Source organism: Passer domesticus, chromosome 7 (genome assembly GCF_036417665.1).
Source record: "Passer domesticus isolate bPasDom1 chromosome 7, bPasDom1.hap1, whole genome shotgun sequence".
NCBI classification, from domain to species: Eukaryota; Metazoa; Chordata; class Aves; order Passeriformes; family Passeridae; genus Passer; species Passer domesticus.
In genome coordinates, this window is record NC_087480.1 from 59540222 (window position 1) to 59557840 (window position 17619).

Sequence of the window (17619 nt, forward strand, 5' to 3'; positions counted from 1 at the left end):
GGTGTGAAATAAGCTCTGCTTGACAGCAACACAACTGTCAATCCACTACATTTCAAGATTATTAGGAAGGTGGCTTTTGGCCCAAAATGTGCCCTAACTGTGATGGTTTGGAAAATGAGCCCAGTGCGCTGCATGGTGGTGGGGGCTCATTGACCGACAGTGATTGTAAAGAGTGTAAGATTAGTGTTTCCTGGAAACTGAACCCATAATATTGAGGAATTGAGACGTTTGATTAACAACCAAACTAGAAAGTCAACCTGACTTCATGAAGATAAAGTGAAGTTTTAGTAGAACTGAAGCCAAGAGGGAGCTCACCAGTTGTGACTGCTGACGCAGGATTCATCTCCACAAGCTCTGTAAGGGAAGAAATCCAGTGGCATTTATAGTCCCCTCATCCTTTAATCTCCTTGAGATCCAAGCAAACAACTGTGTGCATGGCTTAAAGGGGTAAATTGGAACAGGGTCCTATGGCATTTCCTATGGGAATCAAAGAAAATGAAAAAATCTGAGGGATTTTTGCTTTCTGAAAGCAAAACCAACAATTAATGATATGCTATAATTAACACAGCTTCCTAAAGTTTAGAGTCATGTGAAAAGAACATGAAAAGAAGAATGTGAAATTGGATCTCTGGATAAAGGATGCTTAATTTGCTGTCTGTTCTGGGGGAGCATACATGTACACTGTCCCTAGAACATGCCATGTTCTAGGGACAGTGTACATGCCAAAGAAAGGTGATTTAGGGACACTCAGCTACAGTGCTGCCCTTTAATTGAAGCTCAGCTTCCCCTTTGTCTTCTGGGGGGTGGACATGAACCACAGCCAAGCACAGAGTCATCTCTGCTCTCCTCCAGGCTCCCCCAGAGTGGGTGCACTCCCCTTCTTGAAGAGAAAACTTCCCAAATGCTTCCAACACCAACAGCCTACAGGGAGGCATTCAATGCACTCCCAGGAGCCAGCATCCTCTTCCTCACACCCACTGCTCTGGGTCTGGGCACACACCCTGCATTCCTCATGCTTGGGACTCCAGTGGGGCACGGTGGTGCTCCCAGCCATGCCCCATGGCTCTGCAAGGTCGCTGCTGGGAATTGCCTTTGAGGGTGGATGATTCCATTCTCACCAGTTTGCCCACCTCTGCTGGCCATGGGGAGCTTCCCTAACTAACAGCCACGTTTCCAACGAGCCTGGAAAAAGCTTGAACTGCACTTCTGGGTGCAAGGCTGCTCTGAACAGCTTGCCCAGTTGTAGAGTTATTGAAAACATTTACACATGTAATTTTATTGCAGGAACAGACACGACTGTGACTTTATTGATTGCTTTCCTAGTTATGGAAATGTTTCACTGCTTTAAACCCCGCAGCTCACCCTGCAACCTCCCCAGCTCAATCATGCCCCATTTAGTTCTGTTCTAATATTAGCAGACCTTTGTTTCCACAACCTGGATTTTCCATATTTTCATCCCTACGACCAAAAAAGCTCATGGCCAAACAACAATGAGCTCATCTCAAATGCTTAAGTAGCCAGTGCCAGGTGAACAAATTGTCTATTATTAGACTCTTTCATGCTCTAAGAGCTTTTGTTCCCTACTTGCCTGCCTTAACACCTGCTGTTGCAATGTATATCAACTTTCAGAACATCATTCTCAGTAACAACAGAATGTAAAAATGTATTCGGGGATTGCTCAAACAGAAAGTGATTAAGTTTTGTAGAGGGAGCTTTGTCAAGCACAAAAACATAAAAAAATAAGGCATGTGGTGATGGGACTGGAATAATTATGAATACAAATCAAAAATCTTCACTGAATCAACACAATAAAAAGTTAGAGATTGAATTGCAGGGAATTCATTCAGCAGCATTCAGGAAAACACTAATAGTTGTGAGAAATGAATTTGTATTAGTAGTAGTAGTAATAGGAATTTTTTTCCTTCAGTGAGTTTCACACAAATATAGAGTGTTTGACTGGTGTGTGAAAGCGTTGATGGGATTGTGTGGGTTGGGCATATGGAAAAGGTGTAACCCAAACCCAGCAGCTTAAAAAACACATATATAGATATTTAAAAATATTTTGTAGTGTGATCCAAATGTTAGAGAAGGAAATCATAATTAACAGGTTATAAGGTATGTTATGAGGAGGTCTGGCTTTTACCGGAGCAAGAACAGTCATAGTTCATGGTACAGAAATGGACTACTGTTCATATGTGGGATGGTTTTTTTTTTCTTTGTACATTTTTCTTCTGTTCAGAAAATCAAACTTAAATGGTTGCTTTTACAGGCATGAAATAGAACTTGAGAGAGCAGCATGACCTGGGAGAGGAGGCTCAGCAACCACCTGGAGTGGGCAAAATTCTTGCCCACGGCTGAATGGGTTCCCCCTCTCACCAAATGAGATGTCCATTTATAACAAAATTCCCCATTATCCCCTTCTCACCTGCCACATCTATTTAGATTGTAAATGTTCCAGGCCAGGAACTGTCTCTCACCGTGTGTTCATCCCTTGCACAGCACGGGGGGGGCTCCAGGCTATGTTGGGCTGTCACAGGATTGTGCTGCACACGGTAAACAACACAGAGATCCACGAACAGTGAAACCCCAAAAGCATTTGTTACCTCATTTTACTCTGCAATAAATTCTGACCTTGGTTTAGTATTGCTATTGAAAAGAGCTTAAGGCCAGTTCCCAGAAAAGCATAGTCCGGGCATTGTATCACTTATTAAATATTCAAATAGCAAGTAACAAATAACCCCCAAAATATTTCCTATACAGAAGGCAGTTTTCCTTACAAATCTTGCTTCTCTCTTCCTTCCAAAACACACAGTAGAAGCAGCTGCATGCACTGCACCTCCATGGGACACAGCTATGTACCATGATACTTGCACAGAAAAACTGCTGTGGTTCTGGTTGCATTTGGATTTTATAATTTTCAAATCAGAATAGAACAAATAGAGGATTATTGACTTTTCTTGCTGCTTATTTAATACATATGATCTGTCCCCACCAGTTAAAAATTCTGAAAAATATTACTTACAAGAAAGAGGAGGACACAGAGCAGTCTCTGCTAAAGAAAGAATTGCTCTGCAGAAGTAGTTAGTCAAAATACATCTGTTAAAACAGGAAAAAAATCATCAGCAAAGTTACTTAAACATGTGCACCACATTCAAATTCGAGGAAAAACGTTATTTTTGGACCGTAACTATGGTAAGGGTACATTAGATCCTCTGCTACAGTGCTAATAATGAATAAGAAATCTGGAGGCAGAAAGTGAAGTGTTCATCAGAGTTGTTTTAACTTGCTGTGTGATACCCACAGCTATCCCTGTGCACGAGCCTTGGCTGTCCCTTGTGTCCCTGGGCAGACCCAGCCATGGCTTTGAGGGGGAAATAGGTCAAAACCATCCCCTTTCTTTAGAACTGAGCAAAGATTAGTACACAAAGAAATCTCCAGAGCAGGAAAATGCTCTGCTCTGCTTTCACAAAAGGCTACTCAAAATATTGTATTTTAATTTCAATAAAGATGCATAATCATGGAAACATTAAGGTTGGAAAAGACCTCTCAGGTCATCAAGTACAATTGTTACCCCAACCTTTTCTTTTGCCAGTTATGGCCACATGTCTTAGAAAGGCAAACATTGAAACACCAAAATTCCCTGAATAATAAAAATCCACAATACTAAGGAACAAAACAAAGCAGTAGGACTCAAATAGGGGAAAAGCAAAAGGAAGAAGTTTCACTTAGACAGCCCAATGTCTTCCTGATCTATGATGTTTATTTGAGAGCTCTCACAATATAAACATAAAAAAATTTGGGAAACACAATCAGCCGTATGAAAATCTGGTGAGTACACAACACAAAGCCTGGCTGTAAGACATAATACTCCTTATTTCATATGCAAGATTTATTCTGAACATTTGTTATTACACCTCTGAACATAAACATAAAACACATATGAAAGATAACAGGCAGGACAATTCACTCATATAGATCATCCAGAACACATCTGACATGATCTCTTGTGTCAGATGGCCAAGCACATCTCTCTTAGAAGATCTTCTGTATCCATCAGCATAAAAGAGACATTTCTGCCTCTGGTGTTGCACGCTGGTATCACAGGGCCGCTGTAAAATAGGTTCAGGGGGCTCATGAATCTGCCTCAGCCACCAAAGATAAACAAATCTGGAACTCATTAGTCTTCACACGGCAGTGTTTTGGCACACAGAGGAAAAGGAGTTATCAAGACTAAATTCAGAAAGGTTGATATATGTATCTACATCTCAAAATGTCTGTTAAACTGCCAACATGCTTCACATAGTCCCTGTGAGGTTTGTATTTTTTCCTGCATTGTTTAAGCTGTCAAATGTTAATGTGTTTCTGGCTTAATTTATTACACTGATATGACAAGTTATGAGCAAATGTATTCTTGTTTACTACTGTTAATATTTTGGTTATACTCATTAAGAGCAGTTTTAAGATTAGTCTTTTTTGTTATTTTGCATAGTGGAAAAGAAGCAAAAGTCTTCAGTGAGGACTGCATCCCACTGCTGCTTGCAGCACAAGCTCCAAACTGGAGTGCTCCAATTGACTATTAAATCATCACCACAGATCAGGACAAATCCTAATGGAAGCGTGTCCCAGAGCCTGCCTGATGGATCAACTGCCCTGCTGCTTATGAGATCTCTCCTGGATGTGAGAGATGGACATTTCCACTAAGTGAAATTCCAAAATATGCCCCAAAACAAGTAGAGTGCTTTTCTTCACTAAAAGGAAGCAAAGATACATATAATTTTCTTTAATTCTAGCAGGGTCCCCCTCTCTAACTTCAGGCATGGCACAAAGTATTTCCCAGACTGTCTTCTGCGGATTCCAGTAAGTTTTTGTCATATTTAAGCTTCTTTAGCTCTTGAGCTTCCTAAGTGAGAGCCAGTTTCATTGGAAAGGCGATGGAGCAGTGATGGTACAAGTACCATGCTCTGATGAAAATGTGAGAGAAACAACTGGCTGGGGTACACAGCACAGGGTCAGTGCATTCCCTAGGAACACCTGGAGATGAGCTACAATCAACTTGATACTTAAAAGGCACTGTGATGAGCATGCACAACGTCAGGCTGCTATTCTCACACAGCCTGATGCAACATGACACAGCTCAGTCCCAAACCCTATTGTGACACAAATTTAGAAGCAGACTTGGATGGAGATATGGAATTCTGGCACGGGAATTGTTTTAATATTCTGGAGTTTGTTTTCATTCTGATTTGGAAGAAGAAGAAGGAAATCTAGAAGGTTTGAAAAATTATCAGGCAATTTGGATAAGTCTCCAATTAAAATTCCACTTGGTTGCATAATACAGAGACAGGAACTTGGAAGTCCCAGATGAATGGGAGTCTCAGTGCCTGGGAGCCAATGCTCCTGGCTTTCCATGAATGCACAGAGCCCAGAGCTGCAGCAATCTGCTCAATGGGCTGTCAAGTTGCCCATCAGCTGAAACTCCAACGCCTCTTCCACTCTACATTTAAGCAGCTACAAATACTGCTTGGATCCTCACAAGACAGTAACTTTCCAGGAAGTAACTTTCTAGGAAGTCCACATCTGTCTGGGCAGGAGCAAGGTCCTTGACAAATATGATCTCCCTAACTTGAGGGTGTGTATTTATGTCCAGGAAAAAAAAAAAAGTACAGAATTTCATTATAATTTTCAGTGATTAAAGCACATTCAAAACAACAGGAGCATTTTTGTTACCTTCAGTTGCCTTTGGGCATAGACTCTACATCTACGGCACCTTGCAGTATTTGCTACATGTTGCAAAATTCATTGCAATAGAGGTAAATTGCCTACAAAGTCTTAGCTCAGAAATATTTGCTTATCTGGCAGGGGGTTTTAGTAGTCAAGTTGAGATTTTTCTCTTTCAATAGCTGAATGAGGCAGATGGTTTGATTCACTGTGGCTACAGAAAGAGAGCCAAGGCAATTCTGGGGCTATGTGTGCAAAGCCTTCACATCAGGGTTCAAGAACAAAGCTGCTGCAACATTCAGTGATGAAGAATGTGGCAAGGAGCAAGCATCAAGCGATTATTGGAATGACTTCTGCAGAGACAGCTCACCTGGACCTGCTGGCCTGGTGGGTTCTGTCCGTCCATACCTCACATGGTTCGTGGGGGTACAGAGAGGAGGGCTCTGAACTTGGCCACTTCTCTTGCATTATCAGGAATGTGTGTAAATGTGTGGGCTTTAATAACATGTAATGCCTTGTGGTTGTGTTCCTGCAGAATATCTCTGGGTATACTTATCCCTAGCACACCAAGAATGGCATAGCAGGATTTTTTTATAGCATTTCCTCAGGTGAAGAACAGCAGATGAACTCCAGGCCTTGCTCCTGTCCATATGTGACACAGGAATAATGAGAACATTGTTTTGATTGAAGGGACTTATATTTCACAGGCTGTGGTCCCCTTTTGAAAACACACAAGCAAGAACTCCATTCTGACCTATCGTTACACTCTTACATCTTTCGCTATTCTAGCACTGCCTGTATATTTCATTACATTTCACCGTGTCAGCAATCCTAGATATACTTTTCTTATCACTTATCAGATGCAGATAATATATATATATATTTATTTATTTTCTGGCATGTAGTCTAAAACAGAATCAAATTTCTTGTTGCTACAAGCCAATCCAGGCACCCTGAGAAAACATGCCAATTGACAGAGGTAATTTCTATTCAGTTTGCAATGGATACACAAATTTGATCTCCTTCAGATATATTTGCCTGGAAGCAAAGAGGTATCCCAATGTTCAGGTAACCCAGATTTCCAGATTAGGATGATGAGACAACCAGGCTATAGATCTTTGCTTGCTTAACCTTGGGAGGCACCACTCTCTTCTCAGTATTTTACAGTGAATACTTGGTACAGCTTTCATTCATTTTCACTTCACCACCATTGTGCAAGCTGGCTTCCAATGCTGACATTCTTTCTGCCTTAGCGTGCTTTCTCCCTTTATTTTTTGTTGTTATGCTTCCTGACATTTCTATTTTCTGGGTCATACCCCACTCCACTACATATCACGAGCAAAGCAATAAAATTAGTCACATAAAGCCCCTGCAAGAGCTGGACCCGTTGCTTTCATCAGTGAGCTCCCCTCATGTTTGATTGTTCAGATCTGAATAGCCGGAATATGTTTTAAGGCACAAAAGCACATTGTTTCATATGCTCAGGGAAGTTGGTGATGATGGGTAGATCTCAGGCTGCGTTGGAAATGCAGTACCTCTCTAACAAGTTGTCAATCTCAATTAAGACATCAACATGTCGAATTAGGAAGGTACTGCTGCACAGCCTATTGTTGAACTGTGTGTCAGGTGAAATAAGCACTAATTATACACTTAGCCAAATATGTCTGTTCAATATTACTTCGAAACTAAGGTCACTGAGTTATTGTGAAGTGGTAGTTTACACTATTTTGGATCCCACCAAATGGCAGGTGGCCATACAAATATGCAACTCAGCATGTTCTGCTTGGTCCCCACAGCTGTGCTGCCAATCAGTTAAGGATGGCTGCAAGTAAATGCTAATTAGCTTCTGTTGATCTGCATATTCCAGCAGCCTCCCAGGATTCCCATTTTGATATGCAAGATTGCCAGTTGGGTATGTGATTGAATTAAGAACCAGAAAAGATTTTATCTTCCATGCAGGAAAATGTGGGTCTGAATCCCCAGTAGAGGCTGTTATCACTCTGATTTATGTTTGGCAGTGCCTGTCATTGGAGTGGTAGCAAAGGCTCAGTGCTAGAGGGTGCTACCTCCCTTCTTTTGGAGGATAAAAACTCTCCTCGTTAAGAGCAAACACTCACCATCTGGGGCCTGACCCCCTCCTGGCTTTTACATTTGCAAGGATTCCACATGTCTGCTTCTCCACGAAGGGTCCAGCAGATGCTCTTCTGTAGGTTTACTGGTCCTCAAAAAATAAATAGAAATAAAAAAAAAATAGAGAGAGTAAGGAAATGAAAGAGCAGAAAGATTTTGAGAGATAGGTTTGGGGTTTTGTATTAATAGGGTTGCAAGGGGCAAAAAAGAAAAAAAAAAAAAGAAAAAAAAGAGATTTCCCAGGGTTGTCAATAGCCTATTAATAGCTGGCTGGTTACATTTGCAAGGACCACTTAAGAAAGAAAGGGCTGCAAAGTTGCACTTCTGGGAGCAAAGTGCTTAGATTTTGCACCTGTACTTCATAAGGGAAAAAAATATGATCTCATTATGTAAACATTACAATAACAATTTTCAGAAATTTTGCTTGGCTCTGCTATTAGTGAGCACTGGTTCCCTGCAGTGAGAAAATGATATTTCTCAGAAACCACTCAGTGCATATGAAGACAAAATAAAATTTGTCTCATCTTTGTGATTTGTCATCTTATGGCTTGATTGGACATTGGAAGAAAAATTATTATTTAATTACCCTGACAAGTTTCTGTAGGTTGTTATCATATTGTTTCTTGTCTTGAAAATAACCCAAAGAAAAGGTTGGCTTCAGGGTGATGGAACATTGTATGCTGCCTTAAAATGCTGGGAAACTGTTCTTCCTTAGGGATTTGAAGCTATTTTCTTTTTTTAATTATGTTCTCCCATTCATAAAGCTTGTCATCACTCTGCTGTAAACAAGACACCTAAGTATGTGAGCAATAATCCAGTTCAATAAAGTTTATAGGAGAAAGTCATAGGTAAGAATTCACTGCAAATTTCAGTTGGCATATTTAATGTACAAAACTCTAAAAGCAAAACTACAATCACTGTTTTAAAAGGTCCTTGTGTACCCTGACACAGTTGAAAACATTCTCTTCTAAAGGATATTAAAAAAATAGATGGATTAAGATGTAACATTTAAATGAGTCCCAAGCATTTTCAAAATTCTTCTGTTTCTGTGGTTTAATGAATAAAATGAAGAAATAGTGGGAAAATACTTAAAAGAAAGAAATAACTGCAAAGAATTCTAATTCAAACAAGATTTGCTATCCCCTTTATTACATGTACTATTATAAATTCAAAAGGGGTCTTGACGTGGCTGCAGGAATAACCTACATTTATATATATTATATATAAATATACACAGATGTATATTTTATATATATATATCTGTGGGATCAAAAGCAAGCTTCAATAAGGAGAGAAACAGAATTATTTCATCAGATGCAAATTCATCCTATGGCCAAAACTCCTTAAGTTTTTATGTGTTAATGTTTGTATACTTTTATATGTTTATATGAAAGTGGAATTATTTATAAATGAAACTGAACACTATTAAAACCTTGTAATCCCATGCTTTTGCCAGGTCATTTTTTAATAAGTTGTGCTTTACCACTAAATATATGGCCCCAATTCCACAAGGCAATGAAGCACACAGTTAACTTTAAGCATCCTTGAATCAAAGAGACTTATTTGCTTTGATAAATTCGGGCCCTAGGCTTCTTGAGATATTAAATAATATATCATATTTCTCTCCATTAAGCAAACTGCAGGGACCAGAAAGTTTGGGAGGTGTTTTGTTTTAACATTTTTGCAATGACACTCTCAAAATAAGTATCCTTGTCCTCCAATGCATATGGGCAAGAGTACCTTTATGCCCTCACATATTGCACAGGCTCCAAGGAGCTCAGAAAGTAACATTGAGAATGGCTGTCAGAAAATGTCGGTAAAAATGCAGTTCAATCTATTTTTATAGTTTTATTATCTTTTTGGCATTGACACGTTTCAGAAGGTTCTGAAGTGCTCTGTGGCCCCAGTTTGTCAGATCACAGAGAGTTACGTCACTTGTCCAAGCTTGGCCAAAACAGACAAGGACTTTCCAGTCTGGAAAGGAGTCCAGGAGAAAAGAATAAATATTGCATTACATAAAAACTAAACTAATGGGAAAAAAAAAAAGAAGAAAAGAAAAAAATCTGATAGACTTTGTATGTTTCACAAAACTGCAGTTAAAGGCTCTAAACAAGTTATCTGGCAGCTAGTTTAAACAAAAAAATGTAAAATGCTTCTTTATTTTTAATATGCATATGTGATAGATGAGGTGATAATGGGTAATAAACAATACACTTGGATGTGCTAAGAAACTCATGAAAAGTCTGTTGTTAAACAAATTCAATCTAAGAAAAAAGAAACAAGCTTAGACTATTATATTTTGGAATAAATGATCTATTCATCCATTTTTTACTATCAAGTGAATTCCTGAAATAGTGTGAATACTGCTTTGCAGGACCAAACAGAGAAAATATGTATTCAAACAATACATCAGTGTATTATTCTTTACATCAAAATAGTAAAAGATTTTTGTCCACTTATCTCTAACATTCACGCTCCAGTTTGTCTGTAAATACCTAACAAGGAGGAAGAGTCTGCTTCTCAAGCTAACTCCACAGAAGTAAATACCAGAAAATGACAGTTAGGATACATATGAAGGAAAAAAAAGTCATCTTAATCAGAATTATTAACTCTTGCACCTGTCTCCCACGGGAAAAGGTTATTCTGTTGAGTTCTTATTGTCCTGTTAGTTTAATTGCAGGATAAAATCTTACCTCAGCAGTGAGAAGTGAAGCAAGGACAAAGATTCCTGTGTATGAACTGGAAACACTGAGGATTGAAAACAGAAGAACTACTAGAAGGAAAAAGCATAAATCTGAATAATCTCAATATAGCCATATCAAAGTTAAAAGCTATTCAAATTAATTTCTGGGAAGGTAGAACTAGACAAGCTTCAAGCAGGAAACTCCTTAATTTTTTGGGTGTGAAGAAATATGATTCTTTTTCCTGGTTCTGTGGAGACTGAACTAAAAGATAAGCCTGCAAATATGATGGGGATAAAGATGGGGATAATCTTCCTGAGGTGACTTCAGTGTTCCAGGAGCTCTACACAGGCAATATATGACATCTGCTCTTGTCAAGTCACCAGAAGTGGTTGCTTGACAACAAACCAAAGAAATTAATACACTGGTTTACACCTAAATAAATGTCCCAATCTTACTTCTTTTTTTTTTCAATTTTACCTTTTTCATGAGCATCAGCCATTGAAACTGACCAGTTGAGATCCCAGCTTCCCTGAACTTGAAAAGCTTGTAGGAAGTTTGCTCCAAAGCCACATATCTCTCAATGAGAACAATGAGGGAGGACACTCAGCTTGACAGCTAGGGCATAAAACTCCCATTCTTTCCTTAAACACAAAAATGATGAAAACATTTATTATGAAACATATTTTCCATTACTGTATTGTAGAATGTAAACAAGTTCTCATGACATATGGGGCCATGTGTTTCCTTAAAGAGGTGTTATGTATGTCAGAAGCAGCATATGTACCGTGTGATACAGCTACCACCATGGTAAGCATTTGTTATTGCCTAGTGAACAGGTGCATAAAATCCCCATGTAAACAGATGTCATAGCTGCACTGACATCTCTTACTCATGTCTACTCCTGCAGGAAAATGAGGGGGTTTGTTTCCCCCTCTTAGATGTTTAATGTGGATGGCCCAGACTTGTGTGTCTGCATCTTCCCACTTTGACGAATCTCCTTCTTGACTACACAGTGGCTTTTAGGAGGAATAATCACCCAAAGAAGAACCTTTTTCTAGAAGAGGTTCCACAGTCATGCTCTTTCCAGAGGTCCCTATATAGATACTGTTGACAGGCACAACCAGTTTCATTAAGAAGCTAATCTAATATTGAGAATCCTGAAAGGCGCAACCAGATTTTCTACTGATTTTTCTTTTAGCGCCTAGAAGATGGCTTTTCTCCATGAAATTTTTTTTAAAAATTGGACAATTGAAGTGAATCCCATTAGAAAAAAGATAAAATGTGCAGAAACACTGCTCCTTGCTGTCTCACTTTGCAAGGTGGCGCTTGGAGGTGGACTAACATGGCCAGGTGAAGCACAGCAGATCTCACTGGAAGTCTCTGCATGGCCGGCCACAAGTCCCTGCAGTGGAACCAACCCAAACTCAGTGTACCCACGTGAGAAAATTTTCCTTCCTCACTAGAAATCTCAGAGATACCTGCACATCTCATGAACTCCAGGTGCTGTTAGATTTACATATTGTAATTAGTGCACCCTCAGTTATCAGGTCATTTTGGTGAGAATGAACCAGAAGCTCACAGAACCCTTTGTACCAACTCCCTGAACCCTTTGGAGACTGAGTAACGTAAGGAGTAAACATAAATATGTCATTTCCTTTTATCAAACATATGCATTCAAATCAGGCAAAAAGTCTCAAAAGCTAAGTGTGGTACAGCTTCACACAAACATGAAGGGGCTGGTGTGCCAGATCTGGCTCTTCCCTTCTCACACCTTCTTTTAAACTGAGATATTTGCCAGAACTTTTCAATGTAAGCCAAGGCTGTGGCTCTCTGCTGTTCTCAGACGTGGTCACATTTGTGCTTGTCCTTGCCTGGTACATATTAAAATAATATTTTTTCTTCCTTTCACCCTTCCAGAGCAAAGTAGTCTGTTTCTGCTCATATACTAAATTTTTAATGCAGTTTTCATTTTAAATTCCTTTAGCACAGTTTCTGTGGTTCTTTTTGCCTTCCTTTTTTCCCCACTCCTCTCCACTATGGCTTGTTGCACAAAAGAAAAAGCCATTCTCGCAAAATTATGAAAAGAGACAGTATATTAGGAACATGAATCTGGGCTTGATCCAAAGCCCACTGGAGTCAAGGCTATTCTTCACATTTATTTCAACAGGCTTTGGATCAGTCACTCCCTCAACAAAAGTCTCTCAGCGTAGATCATTTACGTTATTAACCATGGCATGTTTCTTTCCAGTGAAATGCAGCACAAATGGCACCAGATAACCCACTGCAAAAAATGTACATGGCAAATCTGAGCATGCTCAGCACTTTATTTATGGCAACTCCTGATAGAGCAGTCAGGCTAAATAATATTCATAAATTCTGTGTAAAGGGAGGTGTTGTGTGCACTGGCAACAGCATGGCTGCAACTTGTGGCCCTATTCAGGTGTCTGAGGTTGTAGCATTTCTTGGCTTTCTTGGGGTTTCTAGGAGTTGGTGATGACAAATCACGGTGGGAACCTATCCTTTATAGAAAATGTCCTTCAAGACTCATCCTGCTGACAGAGATGAGGTGATACAGCGATAGCAGTGAAGCACAAGTCAAGGAGATTGAAGGTAAATCTGCTGAAGACCACCTGGGAGAAATGAACCTTTCATGAACAGACAAGCATATAGGAAGGAAGAGAAAAAGTTCAGTGTGGTTGGCATCCCGCACACCACAGACTGCCAGCAGGCATCACTGGTTTGGGTGCAGGTGTGGAGCCAGAGGTGGCAGAAAGGTCTCTTCCCTTGCCAGGGGATCCCACCCAACCCCAGCCAACTGCCCTCAGTCACCTCTCTTCTGGAAACAGCATAGCTTTGGGGTTTTATTCAGGAACATCTCTCTGCCATCTCTCCCTGTTCTGACTCAGCTGAGCTGCAGATCAGACAAGCTCACAGCCTAGAGCCAGTGGTACAGCTGCAGGCTGTAGCAGGATCCATGGTACACCCTGGGATTAAGGAATCATCCTCCTTTCTCCCCTACTTCTTGTGGTGCCTTTCCAAGAGGAGATGGCACAGAGAAAACACAGCATGCTGGTTTATGATATGAACAATGATATTTACATTTCAAGTATTTAAATACCAGTAAGAGATGCTCTGCAGCCATTTTCCAAGGAAGTTTTCCACAGCCTCTTACTTCTGAGCAAAGGAGCAAGTTAATTTTCAAATTAAATGAGAAAACTAACCATCACATCCATACACCCCATCTTTCTCTTCATTACCTGATCATTCATTAAGCTGATTCATTTAGCTGATACCAGGAAATTCATACCAGAGTATTTTAAGACAGTGCTTTTTAGATCTGTATCAAACCAGAATGCTGGATCTGAAATAAAATATTGGAAATTCCCCTCTGACCTTAATAATTGAGTGTGTATATTTTTCCTGGGCTGTCCTCACCTCTCTCACCCCTCTGGGACCCCTCTGGGAACCTTTCTACTGTGAAATAGATAACTCCACTTTTTTTTTTTTTTTTTTTTTTTTTTTTGGTGGCAGAAAAGATCTTTGGAATATCAGTGGCTAGGTCAAATTAAGGGATTCATCCCAAGATTTATTCTGTTTTCCATCCCTCATCTGTTTAGATCTCAACCAGAACTGTGCAGCAAGGGTGGGACAGGTAAATGCAGAGTGGCATTGGTAACCTGTTGTTTCCCAACTTCAGGTACTAAGGCAGCAAAAAGAAAATATATTCTTTCAGAGAGAAGCAAAATAACTTTGTGTCAAGCATTCATTCAGATTGTACACTTTAAGATACAATTGTAAACTTTTATTAGAATTACTAAAGAAAAATTATGAAAATAATGCCTTTTAGGATCCAAAATCTTGACCCTTGTTAACAGAGGTTTTGTCAACCTTAGTGACACATAGCTCTGAGTCTGCTTGAGGCCTTAGCCAAGACATAGTAGAAACAATAGCAAAAATATAAATAAGCAAGAGAGCAGATGATCTGCAACTGTTTTGTCATCATAAAGTAAAAAAGTAAATGGGATCAATAGGAAAATGTGTTGGAAATTGTAACGCTCGTAAACTTAAAATGATTGGGGAAGATGGAAGGATAGAAAGCCAGACAACCTCCCCATTGTTTAAGAGGTGGATTTCTAGAGGGAATTAAGTATTATGGTATATGCTAAACCATGTTGTATCACCCAAGGTCTATTAAAATGTCATTCTAGGGTCCAGATTTTATCTTCCCCTATCACTGCTGGTGTTTGTTTTCGTAGAGTCTTGACTTGCTCCTTAATGCCATTACTGAGTAGGTTCCCTTGAGAAACTCCAATCCTCTATTTTATTTTTATAGTTTTCAGTGCTGATTAATTCCTGAAAACATATTTCAACCTTTCAGTTTCTAGCACATATCTCATTTCACATGTCATGGGAAGCAAAAAAGTATTGCTTATTTTGAGGGGGGTCTTACTTCCCCTCCCTTCCACCCTCCACATTTGATTTAATAATTTCATTTTCAGCTGAGCAGAATCACAGAAAGGTGTTGGTGTGTTGCCACAGTTTTTAAGCTTGGTAAGTCTTGGATACCACAGACCAGGCTGACAGCTGCAATGACCACAGCAGGGCTTCACAGTACTTCTCCCAAACAATGAATGATCCAGTATCCCTGTATTTCCTGATACCAGCATTACCTACTTAGCTTTGGCTGGGGTAGGTTGACAGAAGACTGGAGAAAGCGTGTTCTACTTCAGGTTTTTGATAGTTGATTTGGACCCCATGCTGTGATGAAGTGCTGGATGCTGATATGCATCAAATCAAACAGCTCAGAGGTAAAGCTGCATGACAGCTTAGAAAAAAAAAAGTAGGAAAAATAAAAGAGAAATAAGTGATCCTTCATTTCCAAGGACTTCCGTGTCTTATCTTTCCAGCAGATTGCTACAGCTAGCTCAATTATTACTTTCCTGGGATGTCTTGTTTGCTTCCACCAGACGGAAGTAATATAAAATTATGTAAATCAGCTTTCTTGAAGTAAAGAATCATGGACCAGTCAATAATGTTTATGCATTAAGAAAGGGCAGCTCCTCCTGGAAGAAATAACACAGGGAGCCGATCATAAGCAAACATTTCCAAACAGACAAAGGGCTGGTCCCTGCAGCACAATATATTATCATATTTCCACATAATTAGTTTGTTTTCCACTTGAAATCAGAAAACGATTCGACATTGCATTCTGTGCCTCAGGATGGTGCATACAGTACAATTCTCATGTGCAGGTTCATATGTTGAATAATTAGTAAGAATTAATCTGTTGAAATTAAAGTTTGGAATATTATAGAACTCATGAATAGTGCATGGAACCATCAAGTAAATTAAACCAGAAACAGAATTTAGGAAGCCAGACAATAGCAGATGACTGCTGGCAATCTGTTTTTTAATCAGTGCGTTACAAGCCAGAGGGATGAATATTGTTACTGACTTTGGAAAATAGTGTAAAACGTTAGCAGGCACAATAAAGAAGACTTAGGAAGTGAGCACATTTTTACTATGTTTGTTAAAGAAAGGCACTTCAAATGGACCTGGTCACTCAGATGTGTATCTGTTCTCCACAATGCTCAGATCGGAAAAGATTGGACTTACGGAGGGTCCTGTACTTCTGGTCTGCACTGCAAGTGCACTAAGAACTTCCAAGAGCTCCATCCCTGTCTATTTTAAAGTTGTATTTGCCTACCTGAAGCCAAAAATGTGTAAGTTTCTTTTTAGTTTCTTTAAAATTAGCAATTGAATTGACTGTAAGTCTCGGGCAGCATGAGACCAGTGTGACAATTTCTCATTTTAAGAATTCAGAACATCTATGCTTTAGTTCAGTTTTATTTTAAATTAATTTAACCATAATAAAGATTTTAGGGTTTTGCTTGCTTTACTGTGAAGAAAGCACTGGTCATGTCTTAGAAAAAAAAAAATTGAGAGCAGTCAGAAATCCTGTGAGGACTACGTTGATTCATGCTGAAATGCATATATTCCTTCCCTTGAAGGGAAGAGCTTTAAATCTACTAGCACACTTGACTTTTTCTGTTCTGTATGATCCTGTTAAATTGGAAGAGGTTTCCAGATCTATTTGAAAAATGGCCACTACAGTTAGCTGAAACTTCAATCTTGAAAATGAATGAATGGAGCTGGTCCAGTACATTGGCTCTGGACCAGTCTTTAAAATACAGCAGAACAATGAATAACTGAATTCACAGCCAGCTGGTATCATAGTTGGGCAGTGAAAGTGTCAAAATATTAGTGACTTTTTTACATTTGTCAAAATCATTGCCAATATGGGAAGCATGGGCAGCTTGCAAATGCGAATCTTACACCAAAATAGTTTTAAAATCTTGCCTTAAGAATGTGAGTGCAGCTCCTGATTTTATCTCACCCATCACGGAAAAGATGGAAGAGAACAAAATATCTTTTACTTAGAAGATAAAAGCTATTATTGATTTATCATCAAACATCAACTACTAATGTGGTTGAGTGGTGCTATATGCCCTGAAGGAATAATGGATCAACCGGCATTTCTGTGTCTTATTTTCTGGAGTCTAATAAGTCCATTCTAATAACTCCATCACTGGATTAATTTCTAGAATTTAACATGTAAAATCTCCATGAAAAGTAAGTATAAAATTTATATCTATCTATACATACTCACACAACGTAAAGGAGAAGGAAACAGAGTTTGGCCATGCTTCAGTTCCAGGAGAGAAAAAGAAAAATAAACATATGTTAGTGGTGTCTGACACATCTTTCTGCTCCAATAATTTGAAAAATGTTTGTTTTATTTTTAAAACAAAATTTCACTGGCATTCACTGGATGCTGCAGTTGAGACTGTTTCGCTCTTTTTGGAAAGAATAAAAAAGCATCTCTATGACCGAGTTACTCCAGCGCAGCAATGCAGAAAGTGCCTGTGCTCGTGTACTCAGTTTGTCCTCCAGGAAGATGCTGGGGAATTTTCAGTGCCTACATTGTGAGTGCTTCCTTACCCCCATGGACAAAGATCCTTTTGGGTGTCAGCACTCCAGAGGGCTCACATCAATTATCCTTGTGATGAGGTACACAGCAGCCCAG

General features: G+C 39.4%; 2 long non-coding RNA genes across 2 annotated transcripts in view; both read right to left on the reverse strand.

Annotated features, from left to right (window-relative positions):
- Nucleotides 1–11548, reverse strand: part of LOC135305423 (uncharacterized) — a 35716-nt gene extending 24168 nt beyond the window's left edge. Inside the window, exons 1-6 of the long non-coding RNA XR_010366607.1 lie at nt 11010–11548; nt 10542–10596; nt 7836–7939; nt 3023–3096; nt 2426–2543; nt 316–477 (exon numbers count right to left, since the gene is read on the reverse strand). This is a non-coding gene — a long non-coding RNA (uncharacterized LOC135305423). The remainder of the gene's footprint in view (nt 1–315; nt 478–2425; nt 2544–3022; nt 3097–7835; nt 7940–10541; nt 10597–11009) is intronic.
- A 2484-nt stretch (nt 11549–14032) lies between these two features.
- The window catches only part of LOC135305427 (uncharacterized), a 39652-nt gene continuing 36065 nt past the window's right edge, over nt 14033–17619 (reverse strand). Inside the window, exons 3-4 of the long non-coding RNA XR_010366609.1 lie at nt 17203–17238; nt 14033–15357 (exon numbers count right to left, since the gene is read on the reverse strand). This is a non-coding gene — a long non-coding RNA (uncharacterized LOC135305427). The remainder of the gene's footprint in view (nt 15358–17202; nt 17239–17619) is intronic.